Source organism: Fukomys damarensis, unplaced genomic scaffold, assembly GCF_012274545.1.
Source record: "Fukomys damarensis isolate Sample0158 unplaced genomic scaffold, DMR_v1.0_HiC HiC_scaffold_29, whole genome shotgun sequence".
Taxonomy (NCBI): Eukaryota; Metazoa; Chordata; class Mammalia; order Rodentia; family Bathyergidae; genus Fukomys; species Fukomys damarensis.
This window is the reverse complement of record NW_022900941.1, coordinates 34461074-34484183: the sequence shown is the minus strand read 5'-3', so window position 1 is coordinate 34484183 and position 23110 is coordinate 34461074. Positions and strand designations below refer to the sequence as shown.

General features: G+C 34.2%; 1 pseudogene; it reads left to right on the top strand.

The window, feature by feature from the left end:
- The first annotated feature begins 11656 nt into the window (after positions 1-11656).
- LOC117283685 lies at positions 11657-22783 on the top strand (annotated as a pseudogene).
- Positions 22784-23110: the final 327 nt, after the last annotated feature.

Below are 23110 nucleotides of genomic sequence, written 5' to 3'. Positions count from 1 at the left end.
TACTAAATTTGGTTATTAAGTCTAGAAGACTTTTGATATAGTTCTTGGCATCTTCTATATAGATAAATCAAATCATCTGCAAATAATGACAATTTGACTTTTTTTTATATCTTTATTCCTTTTATTTCTTTTTCTTATCTAATTACTGTGTCTCATGTTTCCAAAACTATATAGAACAGGAGTGGTGATAATGGATATGCTTGTCTCGTTCTTGATTTTAGTATGAAGGATATTGTAGGGTTTTTATCATAAATGCATGTTGGATTTTGTTGAACGCTTTTTTGCATCTATTGAGATGATCATATGGCTTTTGTCTTTGTCTCTGTTAATATAGTGTATCAAAGGATATGAGTCTCTAGTGACTCTGGGGCAATCTCATTTTCATTACACCAGAAAAGATAACTGATAAGATCAATCGCAACACTAGCCCAAGTGATACAATCAACAACAACAATAGAATTAAGCACAGCTTGGAAAATGACAATTTGTGGTTGTTATTAATCTATTACCTTTAATCATATGAATAAAATGAAATTGAAGATTAGCCAAAAATATGTTTATAATGAATAACCTGATCAATATAGTAACTTTACCCTTTGGGATGGGGACTTAGAAGAAGCAAGGACCTCTTACTAATATTCATTTCTATTCTAGCTCAGGGCAGTGGCCTTTAGAGTCCCTGTTCCTCTGCAGTGTAGATGAGGAACAGGTGTAGCCAGGAAGCCAGAGGCCAGAGTGTAAGCGGTTAGGTTGAGTTGCTAGAAGCTCTCTGTGGCTCCAGTCCTCATAGGTCTGCTGTTTGGCCAAGAGGCCTGGATGGAAGAGGGGTCTGCACCTATGACTTCATGAAGCTCCTGTCCTCACTGGTCTGCTTTTGCTGCCAGCTCTGGGAGTAGAGGTGATTGAGTATCAGATTTTTCCTTCTTGTTGCCCTTTGGGGTTGCCTGAAGTTATCTGGAAGTCTGGTTTTGAGACTAGTTTATGTGTCTTCTCATTTCAACAGATGCAGCCTGTCTGAATCGCCTGAATATTGGGATGTTTTGAAATATTCTTCACCAAATTCATTAGTTTGTTGCCCTTAAAGTCAGTATCTTTCAAAGTTTCAGGGCATTCACAAAAGGTACACGAATTATTTATCCGAATGAAACATGCATGGCTTCTCTTATGGTTTTCATTGAGATGTTCTCGCCAAAGCCTTATGTGCTCATAGGTGGTTCTTTTCAAAGGTTGCTGAATTTAGGGTGTGTGATACTGTGATTAAGGGTACATGGCACTCAATTAGTCCACTGATTTGAATTAGCGTAGTTCTGGGTGTGAGTGAATAGATTTACTGAGGACAAAAGCCTCACCCTGGGTGTGAGAGGCACTATCCAAAAGGCTTGTGGTTTGGATGTGATAAAAGGAACAGAAAGAAGTCAATCCCTCTCTGCCATGACATCCTGACTGGAAGCCAACTGGATATGGACTGAAGCCTCTGAAAATTGTAACTCAGAATAATCCTTTTCTTTTTAAATTGTGGGTGTTGTGTACTGTGTCTCAAAAACAAAAGAAATATTTAAGACAGGCTCTAATCTAGTTGCCGATAAAATCCTTATTCCCAACTGAAACCTCATAAACCTTTATTGTGTGCATTCCTATTAGCATTTTTCTCTGCTGAGCTCCAAGCAGTTACCTGCCAAGCTTGGGTTGAAGCTGCTAAATCTTCTCTACCTTGTAGCTTTAAACTTTTCCATACTCTTCATGTAAACTAATTCCAGAAGCTTCTAAAGCACATTGTCAGATACAGTCATACCAACAACCCCACTCCTGCACCAATTTTCTGTTTTACTTATCTTTCTTTTGAGTGAGACACAGTACCCAACAATCACAATTTAAAGGGAGAGAAGCTTATCTTGACTCACAGTTTCACTGGGTTCATATCATGGTGAGCTATCTCCAAGTCAAAATCAGCACGACAGAACAGTATGGCAGAGAAAACCTGCTCACCACATAGTAATCAGAAAGCAGAGATATAAAAAGAGAGCCAGGAATGAAAATATATTCTTTCAAGTTAAGCTCCCCAGTGACCTGCACCTTCTACCCAAGCCCTACTCCAAACATAAGACTCTTAGGGGATATTTTGGATCTGTACTGTAATGCTTCTATTTTTTTCATTTGTTTGATGGGTATTTAAGCCACAGACTCATGCAAGTTAAACATGTATTCTACCACAGAACTATACCATCATCCCTATTTGGAGTTTCACTATTTCTATATCCTCATTATAATTCGACATCAAGGTTTTCATTTATAAAATATAAAAAATAGCCTTTAAAAGAATGTGGGCTACAAATCTTCCATAAAATACAACAGAGGATATCCTTTTTCCCTTACTAACACAAAAATTTGTTGATTTTTCACAGCCAAACCTACAGTAACTTTTCCTAGCAAAGACTGAAAATTAATGGAAATTTAAATATTAATGACTATCAATAATATTATGATACCTCCTATGACAACATGAAAAGATCATCCTTTCATGGGTCATCATCTTGAGTCAAGGAACTATTTTATAAACACATTGATGTGGTTTGGATGTGTTTCCCAAAGTTTTCTGTTTTATAAACTTTATTTCCAATGCAACAGTACGGGAATTCCATCCTGGTATGAGAGAGTGGGGTATGAGATTAATGTTGCAATTGTGGGAGATGGTTACTAATTGAGTCTGCCACTAACACTTTGCCTTTTCTATGCGCCCTCTCTGCTCACCTTTCTACCAGATGAGGCAGCATGAGGCCCTTCTCAGGTGCTGGCATCATGCTCTTGTATTACTCAGCCATCAGAACTATGGGCAAAAATAAACTTCTTTTTCTTATAAATGTTCCAATTTCAGGTATTTTGTTAGAATAGTATTAAAAAGGCTAACATGTATATGACATAGATAAATATATGGTAACATATGGATATATTCCTAATAAAAATGAACTACGTATGGCAGCTCTGATGACTAAATTCCTTGGTGTTCTGAATCTCTTAGTCTCATGTATGTGACATGAATGCACTACCTGCTGTCTCAAATGGATTCTTTGAGGAAGACATTATGTCTGTACAGAAAGGAAAGTGAGGGGTGCTTCACAGAAGGATATTTTGTAGAAGATACACACAGTACTGAGACTTAGTTGGCCATGGTTATGTGATGACATCTGATAGCAAGTGCAACTGGAAAATATGATCATTATTGTAAACAATCATATATCTATGTAAATATGTAGAATAAGTAATAACACAGAAGATTATAACAAAAAATATATAATATATATATATCAGCAGTCAATGTAATCTGTCACTAAGGATAATGTATCCTGCTACTAATACAAGACAAATTAATTTCATATCCTTTGCTATGTTTCAAATATACACTTTTAATCACTAACATTTGAACATATGTGTAGAATCCTTGATTGAAGGATGGTATTAAAAATAATAATGTGCAGACATCATGTTTCTTTTAGGGGAAGTTTTTTTATTTCTATAGTCAAAAGCAGGCAATCCTCAAAATTTATCTTATGAATGCTTTCCATTAATCATGAAGACAACAGATCAGGATTTCAAATTTTGCACAGCCACAAAAACCAACCATTTCAAAATTGATATTCTTCTAACAGAGGTTAGTAAGTTCATAATGCTTAAAAGGGCAATGTCAAACTTGATCATAGCACAGTATTTCATCAGTACTTGCTAGATTTGATTATTATTTCCCTCTAGAAATATTTTTCACTTGTTTTCCAGAGCCCCATGCTCTCCTGGTCATCCATTTTGCTCTATAGTCTCTGTACTTCCTTTCCTTTCTCGTTATATGCGGCCTCTCTGACCAAAAACACTGAAGTAGCACACAGCTCAGCTCTTGTATCTAGACTTACTTTTTTTCATAGTAATCTGCTTTGTGATATCCAGCTTCTTGATTTTAAAAGCAATATGCTAATAATTCCAAAATTTATACCTGCTATCACAATTGCCCCATAAACTTCAGGCATGTGTATCTAGCTGCCTTTTCAATATGTACATTGGATGTTAGGTAGGCACCTCAAACTTGCCATGTCCAAAAGATTTTTTGTCCTTCTTATTCCAAACTACTCCCCTGTAGTCTTTTCAATTTTGTAAGTGGTAACTGCATCCGTCATTGGCTCAAAACAAAACCTTGACTCTTTTTTTCATTACTCCAACCAATTCGAGAGTTTTCATTCCTGAACATATCCAGAGACTGCCCATTTCTCCCTGGCTCTCCTGTTAACTGCTTCTTCCAAGTCACTGTCATCTTTACCTTGCTTTATCAGAAGCCCTGCTGATCTTTTAATCCCTGTGACTTGCTCTTTGTCTCTCCACAATCTTCTGCCATTGCTCCTACAACTTGTCTCCACATAGCAATCAGAGCAATCTTACTAAATATCATAGCATGTCACTCATATGAGGGAAAATTTTCAATATTTCTCTTTTTTTCACTCAGAAAATTAGTCTCTATTGTGTTCACCAAATCCTTATACAACCTGGTTGCTTATTATCATTTCCCCTCATTTCCTCTACCCCATTGCTTACTCCATGCCAGTCACAATTATTAACTTGATATTTTTCACAGTAAAAATGTTTTTACCTGAAGGATTTGTACTTGTTGCCTTTCTCAAAACTTCTTGCCCACTATATCCACAGGGATAATTTTGTCATCTCTTTTGTCTTTCTCAAATGTACCCTTCCTGGTAGAGTGTTATTGAACCTCTATTTAAAATTACCCCCCCACACATACTTATCCACCTACCAATTTCAATCACACTTCCCCACTTTTTTTCCTAACCCCTTTTCACTAACCAGTCACCATCGACATATTTGCTTTCTTTTTCTATTTTCCCCAAACACCATGAAAACAGGGATTTAGAGGATTGTTCTCATTACTGCCTTAGTGCCTAAAGGAGTATTTAAAAATATACTAGATGTACAGTAAGTATTTGCTTAAATATGTAACATAATATAGCTGGGTGTGGTGACATGTGCCTGCAATCCCAGAGCTCTAAGCGGCTGAGGCAGGAGGACTGCAGGATCAAGCCCAACCAGAACAAGTCAGCAACTTAATGAGACACTGTTTCCAAAAACAAAATTAAATAGGACCAGCAATGTAGCTCAATGTAAAGGCCCGGGCATCAGTTCCCAGCACCACAAAAAATTATATACTAACTTTAAAATCATAAAACATAACTGAAGTAACCTCCTCCTATATACTGTTCAGTTTTCTATGCCAAGTAGATGACGGAGTGTTGTTGATCTTTAAATTCACAGAGTTTACTCTTTGAGTTTCTTTATTTTTGTTTTAATGATGTAGTGTAATAGATCAGTTGGATAAGGATTCACAGTGTGCTAAATATTTGCCCTTTTGACAATTTGCCAATTTAAGCATTTAAATTGACTTATCACACATGGCTGAATGAATCAAATGATTCACCATAACTAAATCCCATTAAATTACACAAGATCAATGTAGCATCCTAGAAGTATTCCTTGCCTAAAATTTTTAGCTCATTTGGTGTATATTTATCTTTCCATTTACATCTAGTTTCTATCTGGTGAAGTCTTCTTAAAATTTTTGCCATTTTGCTCGGAATAAGGAACATTTTCTGGGGTGTACCCATATGACACTAAAAGTAATATAAATCCTAAATATACATAACATTTGTTTCTGTGTACTGAGATTATTTTCTGTCATTACAGTGCATGTGGAGTCCTAGTGTACAATATACTTTCATTTCATTTATAACCAAACTGAACAGGAGTGACAATGTGGAAATGGATAGAGTTTACCCTGTTCAGCTTGAGAAATTGCATCTGACAGAACTAAAAGGAAATATGTGAGGGCGTTGAAACAAAAAAGAAAGAAACTAGTGATATTTATTGTAAGGAAAAAATGGCATTCTTTATTCCTCTCCTTCAAGGAAAAAATATGTTTCTTACCAATTAAAAATATTGGCATAATTTTCTTTCTTATTGACATTTACTTAGTATAATTTACATTCATTAGGTTGTAGAGTCTGAAATCACTAAGGATAACATTTTGCCATCATTACTAATGTAAACTATTTTGAAGTATGTGGTATCAAATCATGGGGAAAGCTAGTCAATAGTCAAGGCACTTAAAATAGCTCTTGATTTAGACATAAACTTTAACAAATGTTGCATCATGAACTGACAAAACAAAAATACCTAATAAGTAAATAAATTTCTGGAAAATGTCTATGTCAAATGGTATGGTAAATATTTATTCTTCTCTTCAGCATTCAACACATCTCTTCTTTGTGAAGATTATAATATCTTGGAGTTCTTTCTTGGAACTATTATTCCTCCTTTCACTATCTACATACATGGCCTCTATTTGTTCCTGACTTTCATGTTGCATATCAGTTTGGCCTGGCCAGTCTGTATATTTAATCCTTTGGGTCTCAACTATTACACCAGAGAGGATGATTTCACCATATTCAACTATTAAGAGTTACATCCAGATATTTTAGGATTAGTTCAGCCTTTCTCAACTAGGGATCCTCATCTGAATCAAAGCACAGAAAACCATTTCAGTGACTATTTTATCAATTTTTCCAAAGATAATGTCCAACCAGTACCACTCAAGACACTGAAAAGAAACTTAATTTTTTAAAATGAGTTACATCCATTTAAATATTTAAAATAAATCACAGTTGAGAAAGCCTGGAAGGGAACTCCTTGCTGGGACCATGACCCTGGGAGGATGTAAAGCTTGAATAATGAGGATCTTGTGAAGAGCAAGCACACATACAGTGATGCAGAACCAAGAATTGGAAAAGGAACAGTGATGTGAACATTGGCATCAGGTAATGTCTCAGTCTTGTACTACACCTGCAATCAAACACTGAAATCCACTCCCACTGGATTTCTGAAATTTTCAGTAGAGGCTCTAATTGATATATTTAGACACTTTGAAAATACAAAGTGATTTGTTTTTCAGATAATTTAGGTGCCTATGTTTGCATTGCATTTTAGAAAAAATAAAATTGGGTTGTACATTTGAATAAGACATTGTAATTTTAGATAACATAAAATAAAATGCTTTACTTAACAGTTTATCAGAGACAAAAAAAAAGAAAAACCCACGCAGGCTCTATGTATGTGACTGAACTATGCAAATGGATAAAACACCTGTATTTCACCCTCGAATGGGCTTTTATGCTTCTTTTCCTGTTATTGCTAGCCGAAGGGCAAATAAATTTTCAATCAACTCTAAGACTGAGTTTCTGTATCATCTCTACCTATAGGGATTGGAATGATAGTGGTTAAAGATGATTGTAAGTTAATGTTTATACAAGGCCAGTATACAAGACAGCCATGAGATCTGGCTTTGGGTTAAATTTCAGTTCTGCTGTTTACTAAGCTGTATTCTCTTCATTCATTCAGTGCAATGGACATAATTAGAGATTGCCTTACACAAAGTGAGTCTTTACTAAGATTACAAATTTTAGCAGTTTAATGGAATGTCTATCACATCTCATAATCAATTATTGTTTGTTAAAGCTATTATTATAGCTGTTATTGACTCAATGTTTTTGTTACCATCAGGTCTTAAGAATTAAGACCAAAGAAGATTGAGCTTTCTAGGGATTACAGAGACCCTGGTTTTGATTTATTTTGTTTCTTGGCTAAATTCTGTAGTCAAATAGTTTTCTTTTTCAAAGACTCCTTAGTACTTTAAACCTGAGATTTTGCAAAATTGAAAATATATTTGTTCCTATATTATTGAGGGCATGAACAATTAGCAAAATGAAAAACAAAGGTTTCTTATAAATTATTGTGTTTATTTGTAATACAATCAGGGGACAGATTTGAAAAGAAAGATAAATTTTGAACAAATATTTTTATCTATAGCATATAGCTGATAAGGCCAAGAGGAAATATAGGTCTGCCATTCAGAAGATCAGAGCTAGAAAGTGGAAGTGTTAGCTTTGAAAGCATAAAGAGGATAATTGAATTTATTAGAAAAGAAAACATCACTAAAATATAGATAATTAAAATCTTTCTGCATAATATGATCATTAAAGGTAAATATAAGAGATATTTTAAGCGGGCAAGAAAGAGATTAGGAAAAACAATCATCAGTAGGAGGAATTCAGAAGAAATTAGTGTCAGGGAAGAAAATCTGAAAAAGTGGTTTCTAAGGCAAGTTATAGTCACACAGAGTAAATATTATTGATACACAGGGAGAATCTAATAGTAAATTCTAGAGTATTTCATCAGATTATAAATTTACTGGATTATAATGAGAATTAATACCCAAGAACTCTATGTGAGAGAGAAAGAGGGTGGGTGGAGATAAACAGAGATGAGGAGAGAGAAAGGGAGGAGACTGACTTGAAATTAAACATATAGGGTAAATAGTTGCATGTTTGACTTTCACGTTCTTGAGAATTACTAAAAAATATACTAAAAGCTTTGTTTGTGAAAAAATAAGATTAGTTACCTTTGTTAATATAAATTGTCTCACATTAATGGATAAATACCATAGTGTGTCTGTGATATATATTGTCGATGTGGATCAGTTTATATTGCGGCAAGTTATTTAGTTAAACTAAGCCACTTTAATAAAGCTTCAGTCTTCACTAGCTTGTGTAACATTTCTCTCTGTACATTAAAGACATAGAGAGGCCACTAGCTTCCAAGAGAATTACTGTAGAAGAGAACGGATCAATGGCTCAAGTGCAATTCTTGTATCTCTCATTAAAATCTACAGTTACGGCTGAGGTGGAGCTCTCAAGGTTAAAGCATCAAAGCACAATTTTCCTAGACATTTGTGACGTGAGAGAGAAGAGAAGCATGAGCCTCTAGTCTTTTCCTCACCACCATCTCCAGATTCTCTCCCCTCCTATCCCCCAAGTAGAGACTGTTTACAAGGATGGCAAATAACATTTTGTTGCCATAAAGCACTAGACAAATAATGCAGATAAAAGCAATGAGATCATGGAAATGAGAAGGGAAATGAGGCTGTTGAAACATTAAGCAGAAACAAAGATTTAAATATATGCTGATTTCTATTCATTAGAATGATTTCAGTTAATATGATTAAAATATTTATTTTTCTACTTTCAGTCAGAAATAATGTGGTTTTTTTTGTTTTTGTTTTTGTTTTTTGTTGTTGTTGTTTTGGTTTGTTTGTTTGTTTTTGGTACCAGGGTACAAACTCGGGTCCTTGGTCTTGCGAGGCAGGTGCCAGAACCATTGGGCTATATTCCCGCCCTAATGTGAATTTTATATTTGCAAGGACTATAAAAGATACCTCACTATATCTAAATTTTTGCCCATTTTATATAGTTTAAACCAGGTTTTGTTTGGTTGTGGTACTGTATTGGTTAGGGTTATCTATGAAAACAGGGAAATAGAAAAGTATATTAAGTTATTATATATAATTTATTATATTAATTATATATATATCAGGCCTACAGGATTAGAGGCAGGGGAATCCACAACAGCAATCTATACACTCAAGAGTTGAAGGAATCTAGTATTTGCTCAAAAAGCAGAATAAGAGAGATTAAGAGATTAAGAGAATAAGAGATTAAGGAGTCAGCACCAACCCAAGACTGGAGTCACTGGTTTACATCTGTGTTGAAAGGCTAAAAACTAGAATATGATAACCGTAGTGCAAGGCAATAGCTAAAGATGTAACTTCTTAAGAATGGAGCTTTTGAAATGCAAGATGATGCCCTCCTTCTTACCTTTTCCACTACACCCAGGCTGTACACCTATTGGATGATGTCCTACAAACAGGGTGCATCTTCTTGCCTGAGTTTGCTAGACTGCATGCTAATCATCTCTGATAATACCCTACAAATACACCCAGAAGTGTGCTTTACTGAAGAGCGAAGTGTGTCAGGTTGATATATCACAGGTATAGGCATTAATTCAAAAACAACAAAGCAACGATTTTCTTAAATTTGATCTTTGGTATGTTGATTCATCATGCTTTATATATTAATATTAGATTAAAATGTATGAAATTGCTAACATTTATGCATCAAAATGTTCTTCGTTAATAAAGCATCATAATTTTATTGACATGATCTCTTGTCATACACTTGAAGAATCCCATCCCTTCACCTGAACCTCCTTTTCCTATTAAAACCTGTTAATTCCTTGGATATCAGCTTAGGGGATGCTTCTAACTAGATTTCTTTGTCCTCCATGCCAAATGAAAAACCTTATGATGAACTTTCACACATAACTCCCTTAAAACAGGTGTCAGAGCTCTTATTTTGCAATTATACTTGTGGATACTTGTTAGCCTGATTTACCCACCAGACAAAGTGACAAAGTGACTGACAAACAGAAATTATATCTGTTTTTCATTTTATCTCCAGTATCTAACACCATGCCTGACATGTAGTATATACCAAATAATTATTTATGTGGTGGATAAAATGAATGGTCTTAAAAAATAAAATGTTTTCACATTCAAAAGGGAACTCAGCATTTATAGATTTATAGCCAGTATACATAGTTATACTACAGCATTGAAAATGTGAAAAGCAACCCATACAGTCAAATTCCATAGTATTTAGAAAATGGATGCTTAATGTTTTCAACTTGATTTTCTTATATTTCAAAGGGTTTTATAGTACATTTGACTCATTTGAATGACAGGGAGTGAATTGTAGAATCCATTACAAAAGATAGCTTTCCTGTGAGCAAAAGTAATTTTTTAAAGAAGCAATCATATTCTTACATTTCAAAATAACTCAAATGATAGAAACACTAAGACTGGATTAATAAATGTAATTGTTAAAAATTTGAGATATTTTAAATGGAAGAAATATATTTTTGGACTACAACTTTAAATTTATTGAATACCTGAATTCACTGATTTGCTGTGAAATCAGAACTTTACTCATTACTAAGTTTTAAGCAATTCCAACAGACTAATTTAAACACACTTGGCTCAGGTGTTTGAATGGTTGAAAACTCAATAATACATATGAAAGAATAATTTTTTACATGGACAAATAAAATCCCTTAGAAATCATAAGACAAGGTAGAATGTATGCCTGAAATGGTCATTAATGTGAACATCAATCAAGGAAAGTGAAAATTGAATGCAATTAATAGCTTAGAAACCTGAAATAGTTTGTCCACCAAATTGAAAAAAATAGTGGATTATACAGTTTATGGTAAGCACACTGCGAGATCAAAGAATTTTGCCAAATATCTGGTGGATTTCAAGCACTTTCCTAAATACAGATATTCTGGGGGTTCCTATTGAATAAACAAGAGTATAAAATATTCTTCCTTCTTACTACCTTGAGTCTCTATTTTGTGTTATAACTGATAGTTGAAAAGAAGATATGAAAATCCAAGTCTCAATTCTAGAAACAACAAGTTCTATTTTTCCATTTATGAAAGAGATATATGAGGACCAAAGGACTCTGATCATTAATTTGTGGTCAAGTTAAATGAGAAAAAATAAATTTAAATGATTGAATATTCCATTATGAAAAAAAAGAAGGGGTGGGGAATGCCTCTTGCATGCTTGTAGTCCCTGACAGACACCAAGGCATCAGCAAATCTCTGTTGAGTAAATTAACAAATGCACTGATGGCTGTGCACCCTTCTCCTTCGCATTATGCTTTACTCTTATCAAAAGAACATCCATAATCATCCAACTACGCAGGTTGAGTCTGAGTCAGATAAAATACGCAAATGTACAGCTGTGTACACACAAATAGAAAGTAGTGGTAAGGAAATTTTAGATACAAATGTTATTATTTGAAGAGAAACAGATAGATTTTATTTTCCATTAGAAAATATAGTACTTGTTCCTACAACTTGTAAATGAATATGAAAAAAAGACAAAAATAAAAATCCCTAATCTTGCCAGTATAATAATCATGGAAGAAAAGTAAGAAAAAGAGATGAAAAAAATCAAAGACAATTATGGTGAACAGGACACAATAGAGATATAAGTGAAGTTTTTAGATTGGTCAATGTTTGCTGACTCTGGAGGAAGAAATGTTGTGTCAAATTTTAGGTGCTGTCCAGTGAAAGTCATTTTTCTATAATTAGTAATTCAATCCAAATAATAATATATTTGGAATATCAACGTCCCACATATTGTACAAATAGAAAGTACATACAAGACATGAAAAAAACATAAGACATGAAGACAAAGCCACAGAAACAATTACATATAACAAATATGTGAAGTACTATAATACAGGATGTGTAAGAATCTATGTAAATGCGGCCTTTTCTTCCTATTTCGCATTATCTATTTCACATTTAAATCATTTTTTATGGGAAGGCAAACTGAAAGGGTAGGGGAAAGAAAAGAAGGGAAAGAAAAAATATGAGAAAAGGAAAAAATGGAAACAAAGTTGTTGTAAATAGGGAGGGGTGAAGGGGTTAAAGGGAGTGCAGAAGAATGGGGAAAAATGACATCCAAGATATATCATGTGAAGGTACAAATTCCCAATGATAAATGTCATCAAACTATATACCTAAAATGTACCAACAATCTTAATGAGCAACAAAAAAAAAGAATCTGTAAATGAGGCATGATCTGAGTTAGATCAGAGAAATCAAGAGATGTACTATAATTTAAAAAAGGAACTGAAGGATGAATAACAATTTTCCATGTGCACACCAATATCTAATAGTTTAGTAAGCAACGTATCCATGCCAACTCCTTTATATATAATCAAGAATGTAACTAAATAGAGATGACTGGAACGCTATTATTATACAACGGTCATTTCACTGTTAGACTTTCCATTGTTAATCATTTCTGTTCTACTAGGTGCTTCTTTTTTAAGAATTATTATACAAATTTAGATAATGAATTTAATTTAAAATATTTTATTGAAAAGCTTAGATCCATTTTTGTTTCTCTTAAAAAATAGCACAAAATTCCTTTGCTCCCACATTTGTGTTTTAATCTTTTCCCACCCTATATTCTTTGTGTAAAATAATCTCTTCTTTCCCCTCCGAGTTCTTTCATATCAATTTTCCACTAAAGTGTAGATTTTTTTCTAGAAAAACTTCCTTTGTATATTGCATTATCTTGGTCTGCTCACCTGGAATTTAAGTGGATAGTCTGGAATTTCTCAGGTAAAGGTGAGTTTCCAGATAAAATTACTATTCTTTATTTTCCCCAAAGAGGTCAGGAAACAAAATGGTGTGGCTTATTTCTAGTATCATTTCTTTTGGACATAGGCATTTTTGTGCTGCTATTTAAAATTTGATCATGAAGTATATTCTGGGAATTTCTCTATAACTACAAAATTTTCTGCAGAATGAAGTAACTTACAGAATATATATATATATTTACATATATATATATATATACATATATATATATATATATATGATTCCTTAATTTACTGAAAACTTTTAGGATTCCTATAAATGTTGTGTTTTACCTCCCATGCTGTTTTTCTTGTACTTATCACTTCATTTTCCTGGGGAGAGATAAACATAGCAAAAATTAAATTTGAGTGTCTAATCTAAATTAAAAGTTATGGGAGCTTTTCTCAGCCACTTTAGATATTTTTCTTAATCTAATAGAAGTAGGTTCCATTTCACCAAATTCAAGCTAATGAATTACCTAAAAGGCTATAAGAATAAACATGAATTTATGTCCTCTCACATTATACTCAATCATCTTTGTATTGTGCTTTACTAATTACTTTAAAATTGTGGTGATTTTATATATTAAATTTTAAAAGATTCAAAATAACATTACAACGAGAAGAGTATATTCCTTCCCCACAGTGTGCATCTGAAATATATATAACTTTCTCCATCTAACTGACCTCACTTCTGTTTATGATCTAGCAGTAGGTTTCATAACCATCTTGATTATTTATTAAAAAGCTATATGTAGGGGCCGGGAATTTGGTTCAGTGGTTCCCCTGCCTGCCTCGCAAGCTCAAGGACCCGAGTTCGACCACCAGTACCAAAAAAAAAAAAAAAAAAACTATATGTATTAGTTACCTTTTCTTATTGGTGAGATAAAATACCCAACACCAAAGTTAAAAGAGGAAAGGTTTATTTCAGCTCACAGTGGCATAACAGAGGGTCCTTGAAGAGGAGAAATAGTCCACATCAAACAGGCAGGTGAGAGCATATTAGCCCTCTTCCTGTCCCTTATATTTTATACAGGCTGCTCATCCTAGGGCATGTGTGGAACTCACATCCTTAATCCCAGCCAGAACTATGCCAAACCACTCAGTGGACTGATTTAATATTTGCACACGCATGATCCCAGCACCACTCATTCTAGATCTAGCCTCCTCTAAAAAGCCCTTCCAAGACTGCATGAGGCTTTGGGGAAACATCTAGACACAAGTCTTCACTCCATATGACATGAAACATATCAGCAAATGAAAGCTTGGGTTGCCACATTAGAAAAAAAAATCCAAATATTTCTGATTTATCAGATTGAAGACTCTTTGGCTGAGTCCTTTGATGATCTGGTGAGATCTTCCTATAACTATGGGGTCTACCACTATCTACAATAGATAAAACTGGAGACAGTTGCACAAAAATACATCATTTAGGAAGAGATTTTAAGTCTGCCCATGGTATGTGCTAAACATTCTGGGAAAACTTCATTCTTCCTATTCCCCTCTCAAAACAAAAGAGTATGCCTTAGAGACACTAGGGTATTTGTAAGGTTAGAGTTGTTTTGTGTTTTGTAAGTGGTAATCTTTGTACGTTGTTCTTTTGGACTTGATTTGATTTATTACTCAAAGTACTAATGCAGCTAAGTCTCATATTCACTTGCCTGATTTGACGTTAGCAGTGACAGCTATATTATGTAAGTGCTCATAAGCATTTATGTTTTTTATGATCCTTTTAAAATTGCTTGTAACTTCTAACAGTTCTAAGAGTAATGCTGATGTGTTTCATGTATTTGATGAATCTTAGCATCTGTGATATTAACTCCATAAAATGTTTTTAACTCATCATTGCTATAGATACCACATGAGGTTGATAAGATAACATCCAGTCCCTGGACCTCTACTATCCTGCAGGCAAAGTGGTTCTCAGCCTCTGAGGTAAAATTATGACTTTACAAAATTCGTTCTGATTTTGCATCTTTTCTGGATTTGGACAGCTTAAGTCATTGGTTCTGTGCTTTCTTCATTTTAGGCTCTTAATTTCTACCTTCTGACACATCTATAGTCAAGTATTCTCCCACTGAGTCTTCGCTCACATCATTTTTCCTTTGTTTATTTTCACCACGGAGAGGAGGTATGGCTTAGCAAGTGATGCATCATCTCTTACTCTGGGTATTTTGACTTCCCTGTCATCTCATGATAGTGACTATCCCAGGCTTGTATTACAATGGCTCTGTGCCAAATATATTGTTTTAGTATTGAAGTTACAATCTTAATAATTTAAATTTTAGGCTATTTACTGGAAGAAAACATAAGGTTAAAATTGTTTTGTATATGTCACTTTCTCTAAGATAAAATTAAAATATAATAGTCCAACACAAGAGCAAAAATGTTTTATTGACTCAATTATAGACCTAACCTTGAGGTTTAACCTCAACCATCAACATCAAAAATCATTTATCACATAAATCTTGTGATAGTAAATGTGTAAAGAGGACTATTTCAATGCTGGGTTTCTTTAGAAATGTAGAGTATAAGTCATTTAAAAAGATTATCAGGACTAAAAAAATACTTAGAAAATAGTATGCATATTCATAAGAATCATATATAAGTATATAAATATATATATTTTAACTATTAATTCCTTGAATAAAAAGGTCATTGAAATGTTTATGTGTATATATGTTTACAAATATATATAAAGTTATATATTGTCATATGTTGAAAATATAGGATAAATTTTAGTCAGTGTACATTTTTCAAATTAAGTTAAAATTTTCATTCAGATGTAGGAACAGAATTTTTCCTATTCACTGTAAAATATTTTGTCTAATTACCAGGATCTAGGTATTATGAAAGTAATGTTCTTTCTGAATAATGGCCTAAAGCCACAAGTCTAATTTATCCAAAATTGTTTTTAAAAACCCCAAAACACAAGATAGTATATTTATGGTTTGGATCAAGACTCTCCTCCAAAGGTTTCATGAATTTATATGTAGAACTATTGGAAGGTGATTGAACATGGAAACAATATAGCTGACGTGCTATCAGGAGATAGGATGTGATAGAAAGAGTTGGATCACTAGTAGCATGAGCTCATCCCTTTCCTCACTCATGCTCATTGGCCACCATGATACGAGCAGCTCTTTCTTCACTATGCCTCTCTGCCATACCTTCCTTTGTTGGAGTTGTATAACTGAACTGAAAGCATAACCCAAAAAACCTCTTCCTCCTTTAAATTATGGGTGTTGGGCATTGTATCTAAACAACAAGAAAGTGACAAAGGCAAACTTTAGTACTGAGATTGGGGTCATTGCTGTGACTGTACATGACCATGTGCTTTAGAAGTTTTTGAAACCAGTTTGTGGGAGGAGTTTGGAAAGGTTTGGAGTGAAGCCCTAGAACAGTGTAATCTGAGCTTGAAAGGAGATTCTGGTCAGAGCTCAAAAGATCAGAATGCAGATGGTAAAGGCCATGCTCAGGAGGTTGGCTTCAGTTAGGAAAAAAGATTTTATTGGCAGTTGGGCTTGAGAGCTTGTGTGTTGTCCTCTGGTGAAAAATATGTTTGACATTTGTTCATGTCCTGAGACTTTGCAGGAGCCTGACATTAAGGGGAGCAGACCAATTCATCTGATGGTGGAAATTTCAAGGCAGCCCAATGTTCAGACTGTTGCATGTGTACTACTGAGGGATTTTAGTAAATTCTTAGAGAATCAAGAGAAAACAGCATAGCTGTCTGATTTTAAATTTTTCAACTTCCCCAGAAAAGTGCCTGGAAAAATATTTGGCAAAGCATTTAAAAGAAGCCAAATGGCCAGTGTGACCTCTGTCAGTCACTCACTCCCACTCTGCTGAGTGAACTTTTTTCCATTCTTTAATAAATGAAAAACCTCACTAAAATAATTAATTAAGTAAATAAATATAAAGTATCTTCAACAGAACAATAGAAATGACAATTTCAGGGCATCACAGGAACCAGAAACACCCCACACTTCACAGGCTCAAAGTTTCAAAATGGAAAGATATTTGCTTTGAGAAGAAAGCCCCAGAGAATACTGCTAGAGAAGGACTTCCTGGAGAATTGTTTCCCAGGGATCCTATTCACAGTGCTTAGCTATCCAGGGACTCAGAGGCCCCTGCAGTCACAATCAAAAGAGGCAGTGTTACTATTCAACCTGGCTGTAGATCTTGGCATCATTCACACTGTGTTGTCCAGCAACCAGAAGAAGTTGGACAAGATATGAAGTCCAAAGGGCTTCAGTGGTCCCATCCCTACAGCACTGCATGTTACGATTCTCCTGGAGTCTCTCTTGGTGTGCTTGTGGCTCTCCTCAGACATTTCACATTCCTGGCTTCTCTAGCTTTCTGGGATTTCCATTACATTTTTGGCTTCACTCTCACAGCTCCACACACTGCTCTCTCAGAAGCACACTGCCTAGCTTCCCAGGCTTTCTTCTGAAATCTGGATGGAAGCCTCCTCAACCACACAAATCTTGCATTTCGCGTATCCATCAAAAAACAACATTCATTTATTCTGGTAAACACGTGGGTAGCTCTGCTGACTTAGAGCTATTGTGAGTAGTGCTGCTGTGAAGGTTTTAGTGCATGCCTTTTAGAAAACATATGTATTTGTCTCTGTCAGACAGAGGGGAATTGCTAGGCTATAGGTATATCTATTTTGAATTTTTGTGGAAACTGCCAAATAAGGAGTGTTACTGAATTTGAGTTATTTTATATCCTTGTCAACATTTGTTATTTTCTATTACTGTCATTTTGGCTGCTCTGGAGTCTGTGTACTTATGTTTGGAATTTTAACTTAATTTTAACTCCAGAACAGCCAAAATAAATGAATTGTGGAATAGTCACTAAATGAAATACTACACCATGAGAATAAGAGAACTATACATCTCCTTTAATATTACATATGATTTTTAAAACATTAGGATAAAAAATTTATACTCAAAACATATACTGTATGATTCTTTATGTATATTTATCTATATACCTCAGCAAAATTAACTCATAACCTAATTAATTCATGATATTACAGGTTAAAATAATGGTAACATTAAAGGGCTGCCCCTTTTATATACTTTTTATAATGACAAGGGTCAGGTATCATTTGGTGTTGTTCACTCTGTATTTCTCTTCTCATTTGCACTCGATTACATAGGTATGATTAGCTACTGCAGCTTTCCCAAGATGGATACTTACCATATGTATACTTGGAGGCATGTATATTATATTCAGTTATTTTAAATATGACATTTTTCTATGAAGTATCATTAGGAATTGTGACAGCTAAATTTCACTTATCAACTTGACTGACTTGGGAGCTGACCAGGGAATTAGTGGAGCATGCTTGGGTTGTGTCTGTGTGGGACATAGAGGCATGACCTGCATCTAGCAACAGGATAATCTGGACTAGATCTCTACCTTTACTATCATAGGACAGAGAAAGGGGAGCTCTAGTCATGTACAGATTCCTGTAAGCCATAAACAACAAACAAAATCACATGGACTCCTCAGCTATATAGAGCTAAGAAATACCTGAAATTTGAGTCCAAATGTACAGGCTCCACCTGAGGGTGAGTACTAAGTAACTTACTGGGAAAAATGTTAGAGGGCATTTGTTAAGTCGATCCACAATGGATTTTGGAATTGTTGAATAAAAATGTTCTTGGATAAATAGAGATTCCTCTGCCATGAATGGAAGAAAGTGAATAAATGGTAAATTGAGTGAGGCAAAAGCCCTAGTGGTGAAGGAAAGGAAGGTCTCTTATTATAAGTAGATGAGAGGCGATCCCAAGGAAGCTGACTTTTAGGTATGGCTGTAGTTACATTTGTAATATTTTACAATTTCAACAGAAGAGGAAACTCTCAAGCACTAAAATTATCCTGATACACTCAAGATTACCTGAATCACTAACATTTTCCTGATGCACTAAAATAATTTTGATACCAGACCAGTCACCTAAATGTACAAATAATTCATATTATTTAATGTGAACAACAGAAATAGATTATGACCAAACTTAATATGAGATAGGAAGAAAGTGAACTTCATATAAGGACAAAACTACTAAGATTTTCTAAAATGTCTGGCAACAAATTAGAAGGAGACAGTAAAATAGCATGCAAACATAGAGAAAAAGCAAATGGAAAACAAATCATCAAAGTGATTGATTAGATGTATAAATTAAAGAAAAATCTCAGAAATGAGACTACAAAGAGGAGGATTTGAAAATCAAGCTTTCATAACTAACAACAGTATTAGAAAAAAAGAGAAAAAATTTCAATAAGGAAAACTGCCTCTTGAAAGAGATACCATGGAAAGTAGAGTAAGCAGCAAAGACAAAATGAAAGGAAAATGTCAATAAAAATAATATGAATAAATACAGAGAGAGACATAGACAGCAAGAAAATAATTTATGATGTAGATATAATAGTTGATCCTAAAAAAATATATAATCAACACATACAGAAAAAGCTAGAAGACATATGATCCTGAAAAATAAAAGGCTTGAATATATTTGCAAGGGTACATCATACATTTGGGGAAATCATTGTACAGTGGTCACTCTAAGACAGCCTCTACCAGAGACTTTTGGGCTCAATGCTAACGGAAGAATTATTGAGCATCTAGGAAAAAGACCAAATCATTTATGAAGAACAGACCACCGCTTGGTAATAGATGTCAACAGCATTATTTCCACATGAGGTAGTGGAGACAAATACTCGAAGAAAAAGTGTGAGATCAGGATTTCAAGTTGAGCCAAACTGAATTTCAATCACTGTTGTAAATTTGAAAGAGTACTGAAAGTATTGAACTCCAGTGTCATTTCTGATAATTTATTAGAGGAGGAGCCCACCAAGGAGTCAGAGGACTTTTATCATATTTTTTTTCTATGAGACTGTGGCTAAAATAAATTGAATATATGTAAGTATAAAGCTAGCAGCAATCAATGGGGATTCCATAAACAATGGAGTATAAACATAATTCTCCCTTTCAAAGATCTGTTACTGCTAAAAATAATGAATAAGGCAGGAAATATGGATTATACAAATTCACTGCCTCACAGGATGTGTACGAGATTATCAATATCTAATTAAATTCTGAGGGAAAAGAATGGAAGAATGTAGACACTACTGGTTGACTTCATTATTGTTACATTATAAAAGAGATTGATAGTATTGATAAAAGAATGGACTAAGTGAATATATTAAGGCAACTATTAAAGAAAGACACAAGCCTTTACTACCCACTGAGTTATTCTGTAGTAAATGGAGAGTGTCGCCAGTTAATAAAAGATGGTTCAGAAAAAAATACATATGTATGACTGCTCCTCCATTGTCACTGCCACACACACACACACACACACACACACACAAGTGGAGTGGGAAAGTGTGGGAAGGAAAACAAGAAGTCAAATAGACAAAAGCATAGAAATAATTGAAAACAAGCAAATAAAAAGTAAGAGTTTCTTGAATAACTGCTGTATTATTCCATATCCCTGATCTAAAATTTTGAAAACTATTAATATACCTATATTAATGGACAAAAAGCAAAATATTATTTAATAAATACAGATTCTCAATCTAATAAAATTTGCATTATTCTACTCTGAAAGTTATAATTTAGTTCATGAAGACACCCTAGTACAGTTAGTTTTAGTTTTTTTTATTTTGGGTACCAGGGATCAAACTCAGGTCCTTGCGCTTGTGAGGGAGGCAGGAGAACCACTAAGCTAAATCCCAGGCCCTTCACCCTAGTACAGTTAGAAGAGTCTGGAGCAAGACAAGTGTAGCTGGTATCCTTGTTGAATTTTGCACTGAAATGAGGTTATTACTTAACCTAAGTGTTGATTTAAATATATTACCATACCTATATCAGTTTTTGAAAAAAGCTTATCTTCATATGCTCTATTATATCTAGAAAACAACAAAGGATTAATAAGAATCTACTGCAAACAGTAAGAATTTAACAAAATAGGAGGAACTAAGTTAACACCCCCAAGTTCTAATCTTAATATTTACAAGGAAAAGCAATACAGTTTAGATAGACTATGTAATGGGAAAAAGTCTCTATTTAAAATAAAACAACAACAATAATAAAGTTCGTAGTCACAAGCTTTTAAAAATTCAAAAACAGAAAAGAAAAACAGATGCTCATGAAAGATGCAAAGAATATGTGGCCATATGGAAAAGTATATCTTACTCTTGTGTGTGCATATTCAACCTCCTAATGATGTCAAAAAAGGAGAGCCTGAAAAAGTGAGTGGTAGGAGAGCTATCATACTTAATATTCTAACACTTTAAAACTACCATAATTAAAACACTGATGTTATGATTTCCTTGATATACTGAAAGGCCAATGAAAATAAATAGAATATCCAAAATAGTTTCAAATACATATAGAACTTAGTAATGGTAAAATTGTCAACTCAAGTCAGTGGGAAGAAGAAAACATTTTTTTTATTTTGTTTTTTGGTACTGGGGATCGAACTCAGGACCTTGCACTTGCCAGACAGGAGCTGTGCTGAACTACATTCCTGGTCCAATAAATTTTTAATAAATGGTATCAGGGTAAATATATATGCATATGAAAACATGTAAAAGTTGATCCATTATTCACACTGTGTGGTAGTATAAATTTCAAATGAATCTGAGACCTGAATACCAAAAAAATAAAAGATAGAATATTGAGCTCCAAGGAGCACAAAGATTGTAATGCATTGAAACGTGAGGTAGTAAGCCTATAAGAAATATTTTTAAAATGACTAGACACTATTAACATTTGCTAGAATACAAGTTATTAGCTTGAAAATTGATGTTTTTTTAAAAAAGTGAAAAATTGAAAATTTCTTCTTAAAGTTAAACAAATAAAGTTATTTTATTATAAAAGAGTTAGAACTAATAAGTATACACAAAATAACATTAGAAAAATCACCATTTTGCAAGCTCTCAATAAGGGCTAGGGATACCTTGTGAATTTAAAAACATGTAGGTGAACAGAGTGTCTTTTCCTATTTTGGGCTCCATAGGGTCAGCTCCTGGGTCTCTGAGACCTGAAAATCAAGAGCTTCTTCACACCCCAAAGGTTCTACACTGCAACTCTTGCCACAAAATTAATGTATTAAATTACACCATATATACTATGGATATCATTTGGATTACCATGAGAAAAGAGAAAGAATGAAGCTTGAGAAGTTAATGAACATTCAAAGAAGGCAAAACAATTGTTCTGAAGGCTAAGATCTACCATAAACAGTGCCATCCTGAGAAAATACAAAAGAAAAGGCCTATGAAGATTCATGAAAACAGAAGCACCAAACAAAAGAATGATGAAAATATTCCAGAGGAAACAGTCCCTATTATCTGTTGGACAGAAGACAGTCCCAAGCCAAAATACTTTCAAATATGATTAAGCAAAATAATAATAATAATAATAATAATAATATAAATAAACAAACAAATAAATAAAAGTTATTCCAACAGGATCAAGAAAACAGTGTGGAATAGGATGGCTACTAAAATGTGCTGTATTGGAGATGATTTTACAGGAAAATCTCCTGAATATGAAAGATTCATTAGGCCAAAGGGCTTAGCTTTTTAAGAAATCCCATTAAGCACATACTAAGTCGAAAACTACCTTTCTGTCAATACTGTCTTGCTATAGTTTAGATCTAAAATGGTTCCAAGAACCTTATGTGTCTGGAAAGTGATTGGATTATGGCGGCACAGTAGCAGATTGGCTGTTAGGACGTGGGTCTGGAAAGGACCAAGTGGGTCACAGGGGCTTGACCTTGAAGAGTGCATCTTCTCCTTTCTTCTCTGCTTCCTGGCTGCCATTATGTGAGCAGCTTGCCTCTGTCCCATGCCTTCCGCTATGCCACCTCTGCTTTGAAGCCCACAGACCATTGATGGTAGCCTTAAGCCAAAATAAACCTCTTCTC